This window comes from Nomascus leucogenys, chromosome 15 (assembly GCF_006542625.1).
Source record: "Nomascus leucogenys isolate Asia chromosome 15, Asia_NLE_v1, whole genome shotgun sequence".
NCBI lineage: Eukaryota > Metazoa > Chordata > Mammalia > Primates > Hylobatidae > Nomascus > Nomascus leucogenys.
The window spans coordinates 46,992,993-47,003,411 of NC_044395.1; positions in this window are offsets into that span (position 1 = coordinate 46,992,993).

Sequence of the window (10,419 nt, forward strand, 5' to 3'; positions counted from 1 at the left end):
TTCCTTTAGTGTGTAAATTAATGCTGTTTCTTGGACAATTATTTGGCCTTGGATGCCACTGAAAAATCAGTGAGAGTCCCATAGGGAACACGTTGATGTGTCTCTTGACTGAAACGTTAGAGTGAAAGTCAGTTAAAGAGCACATAGGCAAATACCTAAACACCAAATGGGGTTGGATGATTAGTTACAATTATATTTAAGAAGAATATTAAGTGTAATCACAAATACGTCTGTAACACATATTCATAAAAAGTGACTGGAGGATGGTAGAAAAATGCTAACTTTTTTTATCTTAGGGGACTGAGATTTAATGGTTCTTTTATATTCTTCCTTTTTTTCCTTGTAATGTGTTTGTATTACTCTGATAAGAAAAAAATGTAACAAGAACAAAAAATTTAAAAATTCTCAGATTGCAGAGACAGATTAACCACTTGTAATAAAGGTCTATTTTAAGTCACTTTTCAGTTTAATGAAATTAAACTTCAAATTCAAGGCTTTAAAATTGGGGGAAAAGTTTCAGGCTTTTAGAGAATTCTTCCTCAGAATCAATAGTTATCCACTACTAGACACAAGCAGTCACAATGTAAACAGCCCTATATGCAAACTATTCTGGATATGAACAGTAAAACCAAAAGCGTGAAATGAGAATCCAGTAGGACAGCTAAGCTTGCCAAAGCATCACATCCCAGTAGTTCATCAAGATCAGGTATGGTTTCAGGCAAGACTCCAGGGCAGTCCAGTCTACTGGGTAAAGATATTTAATAGAGGAGAATCTGGCAGAACTCTGAGACCATTCTAAGCTGATTTGCTTTTCTGACAGCACGCTCACTCACTTAGAGAAGTGGACTCAGTCCCCAGGATAAGGACCTGGCAAGAGCTGTACAGAAGAACCTGAACCTGGCCCAATGGGATGTGATACAGGACAAAACACGATTCTGTGGGAAATTCAACTATTATGAGAATGAATCATGTTAGTTATGATATGTGGTGAGCAGGTAATGTATATTGAAGAGGAGGGGAGGTGGAGAGAGAAGATGTGGAGTAAAGACAAGGGTCAAGCCTATAGATTGTGCCAACCAGGTAGAGAGAAAAAATATTGTGACTCAGAATGTCTACAAGGATATTCAGGGTTTATCCTTGGCATATAACATCTGCATAAATCTCTTGTTTCTGACATTACCTGAGGCCAGGTTATAAACTTCAGTTGTGACCTGTCAAGGCCAATCTCAAAGTATCAGGAAGAACAAAGGCAGGAAAACAAAGTCTGTGCTTATCTGCACAATAAAAGCCATTCTTCAGAATGTCTAGGCGTCTTCCTGCCTTGTCTAATCACAGAGCAGTGCCACTGAGAGTGAGCATGACTGATGCCCCAATAGAGAATAAGGAAAAGGATTAAAACAGAAATTTGAGACTTGGAGTAAGTGGGAAAGGAATTAAAGCTGTACTTTTTGTAGTAGGATCTTTGTTCTATTCGACCTCTCAACATATTTGTGTATGAGACAAGACAGAGGCTTGAGACAAGCCTAAGACAATGCTCTACTTCAAAGCATCATCACCATAGGCGTCTGTGCCAGGGGAAGGATGTGGGTAGTGGTAAGCCGAGACAACCTAGGATAGGTGCAAAAGAAAAAATTCAGGACAAGCTTTGTAGAATCGACAGTCTTTACAGAAAACAATAGGCAGAGGTCTGTGCAGGAAAATGTACCTGAGTCTACTGCAGATAGCCATAGCCTGGGGTCTTTTGTTCAGGTCTAGTTCTTGGGAGCTAAGTTATTCGAGATAATTACTTTAGCTGGTATCTATAACAAAGAACTCACAAATCTTAAAGTCTTAACAGAAAAGAATTTTAGTTCTCACTCAAAATGCATGTCAAGCAGATTTAGCAGCCCTCTAGAGCAGCTTTTTTTCAAGCAGCAACTCAGGGAACTATGGCACCAGTAAATTTCTTCTGAACCTGCAGTCCAAGTTAGATGACCTTACGTCATGTAACCCTAAACTGTCCTCTATTATTATAACTGGGTTGTGCTGTTGTATTGCTGTGAGATTTCTCCCACTAGACTGTGAACTTCTAAAGGCAGCAACTATATCTTTAGTTTGTGTTAGAGGTAGTCAAAAATGTTTGAGACAGGAACAAAAATAGAAGGAAGACTGATATAAAGGAAGAATATATAAAACACCAATTTAGGAAATTCAAGTGCATGAGCATGTCACTTATTAACAATAGGAAAACAAGGCCAAAATTGTAGCAAATAAAATGTACCTCATATAAGTGCCTACTATATGTCACACACTGTGCTAGACACTTTATACAGTTTGATTCCAATACATACATCCATAATTTGAGACACATAGTATTATCTCTGTTTTTCTAAATTGTCTGTATTAGTTCATTTTCACATTGCTATAAAGAACTACCTGAGACTCGGTAATTCATAAAGGAAAGAGGTTTAATTGACTCACCGATCTGCATGTCTGGGGAGGCCTCAGGAAACTTGCAATCATGGCAGAAGTTGAAGGGGAAGCAAGATGCATCTTACACGGTGACAGGAGAGAGCAAGAGTGAGCAGGGAAATGCCACACCCTTTTAAACCATCAGATCTCATGAGAACTCACTATCATGAGAACATCATGGTGGAGACCACTTCCATAGCCCACCTGGTCCCTCCGTCAACATTTGGGGATTACTATTCAAGATGAGATTTGAATAGGGACACAGAACAAAACCATATCATTCCGCACCTGGCCCCTCCCAAATCTCATGTCCTTCTGAAATTTTAAAACACAATTGTGTCTTCCCTACGGTGCCCTGAAGTCTTAACTCATTCCAGCATTAACCCAAAAGTCCAAGTCCAAAGTCTCATCTGAGACAAGGGAATTCCCTTCTGCCTATGAGCCTGTAAAATCAAGAGCAAGTTAGTTACTTCCTAGATAAAATGAGGTACAGGCATTGAATAAGTGCTCCCATTCCAAATGGGAGAATTGGCCAAAACAAAGGGGCTACAGAAATTCCAAAACCCAACAGGGCGGTCGTTAAATCTTAAAGCTCCAAAATAACCACCTTTGACTCCATGTCTCACATCCAGGGCATGCTGCTGCAAGGGGTGGGCTCCCAAGGCCTTGGGTAGCTCTGCCCCTGTGGCTCTGTAGGGTAGAGCTTCCATAGCTACTTTCACAGGCTGGTGTTGAGTGCCTGCAGTTTTTCCAGGTGCACAGTGTAAACTGTCAGTAAATCTATCATTCTGGTGTATGGAGGACAGTGGCCCTCTTTTCACAGCTCCACTAGGCAGTGCCCCAGTGGGGACTTTTGCATGGGAGCTCAAACCCCACATTTCCCCTCTGCATTGTCCTAGCAGAGGTTCTCCATACGGACTGGACGTCCAGGCATTTCCATATATCCTCTGCAATCTAGGTGGAAATTCCCAAAGCCCAACTCTTTTGTCTTTGCACACCCACAGGCCCCACACCACAGGGAAGCTGCCAAGACCTGGGGCTTGCACTCTCTCAAGCAATGGCCTGAGCTGTACCTTGGCCCCTTTTAGCCATGGTTGGAGCTGGAGTGCCTGGGACACAGGGCATCCTGTCCCCAGTCTGCACAAAACAGCAGGGCCCTGGGTCTGGCCCAGAAAACTATTTTTCCCTCCTCGGCCTCTGGGCCTGTGATGGGAGGGGCTGCTGCAAATATCTCTGAAATGCCTTGGAGATGTTTTTGCAGAAGGTGAAGAGGAAGCAAGGCATGTCTTACATGGTGACAGTAGAGAGAGTGAGCAGGGAACTGCCATAAACTTTTAAACCATCAGATCTCTTGAGAACTCACTATCATGAGAACAGCATGGGGAAAACTGCCCCCATGACCCAGTCACTCTCACCGGGACCCTCCCTTTACATGTGGGAATTACAATTTGAGATGAGATTTGGCTGGATACACAAAGCCAAACCATATGAATGTCACTTAGTAAAACTAAGTGACTACCAAGTTCACTCAGGCAGCTAGCATTTGTTATTCAAATTCAGGACTGTTGACCTAAAGCTTCTGTGTGTCTTAATGTTGACTAATTTGAGCTGGTGATCTAGGTGTCTTAAAATTACTGTTGCTTAGAAAGAGGTTCAGTCTTCAGGTTGTGGGTGAAGTTGAATGTGTTGGTGAGAGTTCAATGGCCTTAGGGGGCCTCATAGAAAGAAATGCAGGGTTAGAGACCTACCCAGAGCTATGTGGATCTTGTAAGAAAAAACATAAGCCTCTGGGGTCAACTTGATCATTGAGATTGGAGAAATTTTGTGCATTTATCCTCTTGATGAAAATAAATCCTGGCATATTTGGTGTTAGAACTCTTAGATTGCAAGTAAAGAAAGCCAGCTGGAGCTAACTTAAGCAAAACAGGACAGCAAATTATCATGTAACAAGGGAGTGTCACGGAGTCCAATGAGAAGATTGCAGCTGGGTCACTGGAAGGATTGGAATTATATTCTGGGAATAGAAATAATCAATAACTCAGGAGGAAATCTCTCTTCACCTTCACTCTTCTCTGTACCTATGTTTCTTATTTTCTCTACAGTTTAGCTTCCTCTGCTCCCCTGTCTACAGAGCCACATGTATGACCCTTAATTTTATTTATTTCTCATTAATTTTAAATACCAAGAGAAAAGACTCCAATTAGCTCAGCTTGTATCAGGAACCTACCCCTAGATCAATTAACTCTGGCCAGGAAGGAGAGAAATGGTGTACTTCAGGTAATGAAATGAATCATATCCTAAAAAATAGACATCTAATCCAGGTGAGGTGGCTCACACCTGTAATCTCAACACTTTGGGAGGCCGAGGTGGGTGGAGGTTTAGGCAGGCAACCTGACGTCAGGAGTTCAAGACCAGCCTGACCAACATAGTGCAACCCCATCTCTACTAAAAATACAAAAAAAAAAAAAATAGACAGATGTGGTGGCACATGCCTGTAATTCCAGCTACTCGGGAGGCTGAGGCAGGAGAATCACTTGAACCCAGGAGGCAGAGGTTGCAGTGAGCCAAGATCATGCCATTGCACTCCAACCTAGGTGATAGAGTGAGACTCTATCTCAAAAAAAAAAAAATAGACATCTAGAACAAGTGAAGATCAACTAAGAATATGGTATTATGGAGAGAGTGACGAAAAGGCAATTATGGGAGCCTTGTGAGTTAGACAGACACTCTGAAGACATCTAGTACATTGACAATACCTACAGCCTACAGCTGGAAAGAACATGGGATTTGGAGCCAAGAAAATCTGGATTTGGATATTGTTTAACCTTGCACAGATCATTTAAGCTCAATTTAACATAAACTCAGATCTATTTTTTATTTGTGATATTGTAGTATAATTTTTACTTTTAATAACTACTGTGATGTTTAACAATAAAATATGTAAGATAGCTAGGACACAGTGGGTGCTAAAAACTGATATTTGCCATTACAGTTCTTTTCTTGTGTTTTTGTTTCTTCTAATTATCTATGTGTAAAACAAGCTTCATTGTCCTCCAAAACTATTTAGACATTATAACTTCGAAATTGAGTGAAATGGGAGCCATTATCCTATGACTATTATCCACATAATTTATTCATCATGTCCAATCTTTGTACATTGTGTCTAGTTTGATAAACAGCTCTGATTTATTTTCCTGTCTTGGATATATTTACTAGTGAAAGCTTTCCAGTGTGTCACTGAAGAATGAAAGTATTAAACTGTCTGGAGACAGAACTTAAGAATTTGTATATCTCCTTTGGCTACAGTTTATCTTTTTTTAAAAGTGATTGTTGGTTGATATTTTGTCTTCTGTTCTTTTGCTAGCTTCTTCAAGAATCTTGAGTTTATAAACATCTCAGGATATACCTGGAATAAAAATGAAATAAACTATCCAAACATCATATGTATGGCTTTTTAACAAGTAACCTTGGCTTCAGGGCTGTCTGGGATCTGTTCCCAGGTATTTAACTGCTTAAATATCTTCCAGTATTATTGTTTATATGGTATAGTGAAGGTCTGTGTAATCAGGCTACTTCTCTGAGTTTCTCAATGCATTCCTTTCTTTGCTTGCTCCAATATCCAGTGTGGTTTTAGTTAACTAGATTATGATTATAAATTGAACACATTTATATTTCCTTTTTCCTTCCTTAAAGCTAGTCTTATTACAAAGTCATATTAAAAATAAACACAAATATACCTGCAAAAACCCCTGAAAAGGAATGTAAACGTTTACTGAGGTTATCTTGAGGGCACTGAGAGAGGGATTAGATAGAACATCAGACACAGAATTTTCTATCAATCCCAGTTGTCTATCCATTACTACCCCTCAAAAGTCAAATTTATGACAGCCACAGGCATTTCTTCCTTGTCTTTTTTTAAATTCTTTCTCTTTCTACACTTTCTGGGGATTTGATTTCCTCTGTTTGTATTCTTATCTTCTACCTGTTCACAAAACAGAAGTTGTCTTTATTGGATACCACTCTTCATAGAAAAGGAGGGAGCAGGGACTTGTGAGAATTGTTGCTTAATATTTTGTCCTATCACATAATAATAGTATCCAGCATCATTCAAGTTACAGTAATAAAGATAGACAGATAAATTGATTGATTTGTCAATCGGTCAATAGGTAGATATATTGGCTGGCAGATAGATAGATGGATAGATTATATTAGTCCAATTTCATCCTGCTACAAAGAACTGCTCAAGACTGAGTAATTTATAAAGGAAAAAATTTAATTGACTCACAGTTCAGCATGGCTGGGGAGGCCTCAGGAAATTTACAATGATGGCAGAAGGCAAAGAGGAAGCGAGGTACCTTCTTCACAAGGCAGCAAGAAGAAGTGCTATGTAAACAGGGGAAATGTCCCTTATAAAACCATCAGATCTCATAAGAACTCACTTACTATTCTGAGAACAGCATGGGAGAAATCAGCTCCATGATTCAATTACCTCCACCTAGTCTCTCCTTTGACACATGGGGATTGAGAGGATTACAATTCAAGATGAGATTTGGGTGGGGACACAAATCTGAACCATATTATTCTGCTCCTGGCCCCTCCCAAATCTCATGTTCATTTCACATTTCAGAACCAATCATGACTTCCCAACAGTCCCTCAAAGTCTTAATTCATTCCAGAAGTAACCTAAAAGTCCAAGTCCAAAGTCCCACCTGAAACATGGCAAGCTCCTTTCACCTAGGAGCCTGTAAAATAAAAAGCAAGGTAGTTACTTCCTAGATACAAGGGGGGTAGAGGCATTGGGTAAATACCCCATTCCAAATGGAAGAAATTGGCCAAAACAAAGTGGCTGCAGGCCACATGGAAGTCCAAAATCCAGCGGGGCATTAAAATCTTAAAGTTCAGAAATGATCTCCTTTGACTCCATGTCTCACATCCAGGTCACACTGATGCAAGAGGTGAGTTCCCATGGTCTTGGGCAGCTTCATCCGTGTGGCTTTGCAGGGTACAGCCCCTCTCCCAGATGCTTCCACAGGCTGACATTGAGTGCCTGCAGCTTTTCCAGGTGGACAGTGCAAGCTGTTGGCAGATCTACCCTTCTGGGGTATGGAAGATGATGGTCCTCTTCTCACAGCTCCACCAGGCAGTGTCCCAGTGTGAACTCTGTGTGGGTGCTTTGACCCTCCCTTTCCCTTCCACACTGCCCTAGCAGAGGTTCTTCATGAGGGCTTCACCCCTGCAGCAAATTTCTGCCTAGACATCTAGGCATTTCCATACATCCTCTGAAATCTAGGCGCAGGTTCCCAAACATCAGTTCTTGACTTCTGTGCACCCTCAGGCCCAAAACCAAATGTAAGCTGCCAAGGCTTGGGGCTTTCAGTCTCTGAAGCAACAGCCTGAGCTATATGTTGGCCCCTTTTAGCCATATCTGGGACACAGGGCATCAAGTCCCAAGACTGCACAAAGAAGCAAGGCCCTGTGCCCAGCCCACAAAACCAGTTTTCCCTCCTAGGCCTCTGGGTCTGCGATGTGGGGGCTGCTATAAAGACCTGTGACATGCCCTGGAGACATTATTTCCCTTGTCTTGCCGATTCACATTTGACTCTTCATTACTTATGCACATTTCTGCAGCAGGCTTGAATTTCTCCTCAGAAAATGGGATTTTCTTTTCTATTGCATTGCTAGGCTGCAAATTTTCTGAACTTTTATGCTCTGCCTCTCTTTTAAAAATAAGTTTCAGTTCCAAACTATCTTTATGTGAATGCCTAAAACTGAATTCTTTTAAGAACACCCAAATCATCTCTTGAATGTTTTGCTGCTTAGAAGTTTCTTCCACCAGATACCCTAAATCATCTCTCTCAAGTTCTAAGTTCCACATATTTCTAGGGCAGGGGCAAAATTTCACCAGTCTCTTTGTTAAAGCATAGCAAGAGTCACCTTGCTATGCTGGAACATTCCAGTTCCCAAAAAGTTCCTCAGCTCCATCTGAGATCACCTCAGTCTGGACATCACTGTCATATTACTATTAGCATTTTGGTCAAAGCCATTCAACACGTCTAGGAAGTTGCAAACTTTCCCACATCTTTCTGTCTTCTGAGCCCCCCAAACTGTTCCAACCTCTGCCTGTTACCCACTTCCAAAGTCACTTCCACATTTTTGGGAATCTTTATAGTGACATCCCACTTTCTCCAGTCCCAATTTACTGCTATAAAGAACTGCCTGGGATGGGGTAATTTATAGAGGAAAAAGGTTTAATTGACTCACAGTTCAGCATGGCTGGGGAGGCCTCAGGAAACTTACAATCATGGTGGAAGGCAAATGGGAAGGAAGGCACTTCTTTACAAGGCAGCAGGAAAGAGAAGGAAGTGCCAGAGAAGAGCCCCTTATAAAACCATCAGATCTCATGAGAACTCACCCACTACCATGAGAACAGCATGAGGCACACTGATTCTATGATTTAATTACCTCCAGCTGCTCTCTCCCTCAATACGTGGGGATTATGAGGATTATGGTGATTAAAATTCAAGATGAGATTTGGGTGGGAACAGAAAGCCTAACCATATCATAGATATTCCTTATATAAGACTTGAAAATTGATATTTTCATCTCTGTTTTATAAAGAAGGAGATCAAAGTTCAGGGAAACATGTTCAGTATTAGGAAGTAGCAATGCTTGTGGTGATGTTTATCCAAGTTATAGAGGTTTGATCATTACTCATTAAATGCTTGCATCAAAATATACCAGATGTACCCCATAAATGTGTACAACTATTATGTACGTATAAAATTTAAAAAGTTTAAATGCAGTATGTTTTTAATTAATTGACAGATTCTAAAATGTATATGAATGTTCAAATGACCCACATTAGTCAAAAAAAATTTCAAAAGCAAAGCAAAGCTGAAGAACTTATTCAAGCTGCTTTCAAGACTTACTATAAGGCTGTGTTAGTTATGACAATGTGTTATTGACATAAAGATTCATAGGAAGAATAGATAGCACCTGAAATAGACTCACATATATATGGTTAATTTTGGAAAAAGGTGTAAATGTAACTGAATGGAGAAAGAGAATCTTTTCAACAAATATTTCTCTAAAACTGAATATTGATATGGGAAAAAGATGAACATCAACCTTGACCTTATACAATACAGAAAATATCAAATTGGAATAGATTATAGACATGAATATAAAATCTAAATATAGAATTTATAGAAGAAAATGTAAGACAAATTCTTGAAACCTTCAGGTGGTAAATATTGCTTATCTAGCACACAAACATTATAATCCTCCATAACAGATAAATTTAACTTTTAAAACAATTAAAACTTTGGCTCTACAATGGACATCATTAAGAAAATAAAAAGACAAGGTACAAAATGGGAGAAAAGACTTATAAAACATACATGTGTGTCAAATAACATTTATCCACAATACATAAAGAACAGTTATAACACAACAAGAAGAGAAACAACCCAAAAAAAATAAGCAAAAGATTTTAATAAACACTATAAAAGAAAATAAACCAATGGCCAATGAGCACAGAAAAAGCGCTCAACTTCAGGGAAATGCAAATGAGATACATTGCATTACACATTACAAATGAGACACAGTACATATCCATTAGAATGGCCAAATTAAAAAAATAATAATACCAAATACTGACTAGAAGGTAGAACAACTGGAACTCTTATTCACTACTCCTGAAATTTAAAATGGTGACAACCACTTTAGAAAACTCTTTGGCAGTTTCTTATAACATTAAACATACATCTGCAATATGACCAAGCTATTCCACACCTAGGCAGCTATTCCACACCTAGGAATTTAAATAAAAGAATAAAAAGAGATGTTCACTTAGAGATTTGTATACAAATGTTCATAACAGCTTTATTTGTAATAATTCCAAACTGGAAACTGGGATGAATCTAAATATCACTCACTAGGTGATTGAATTTTTAATCATGCATTATA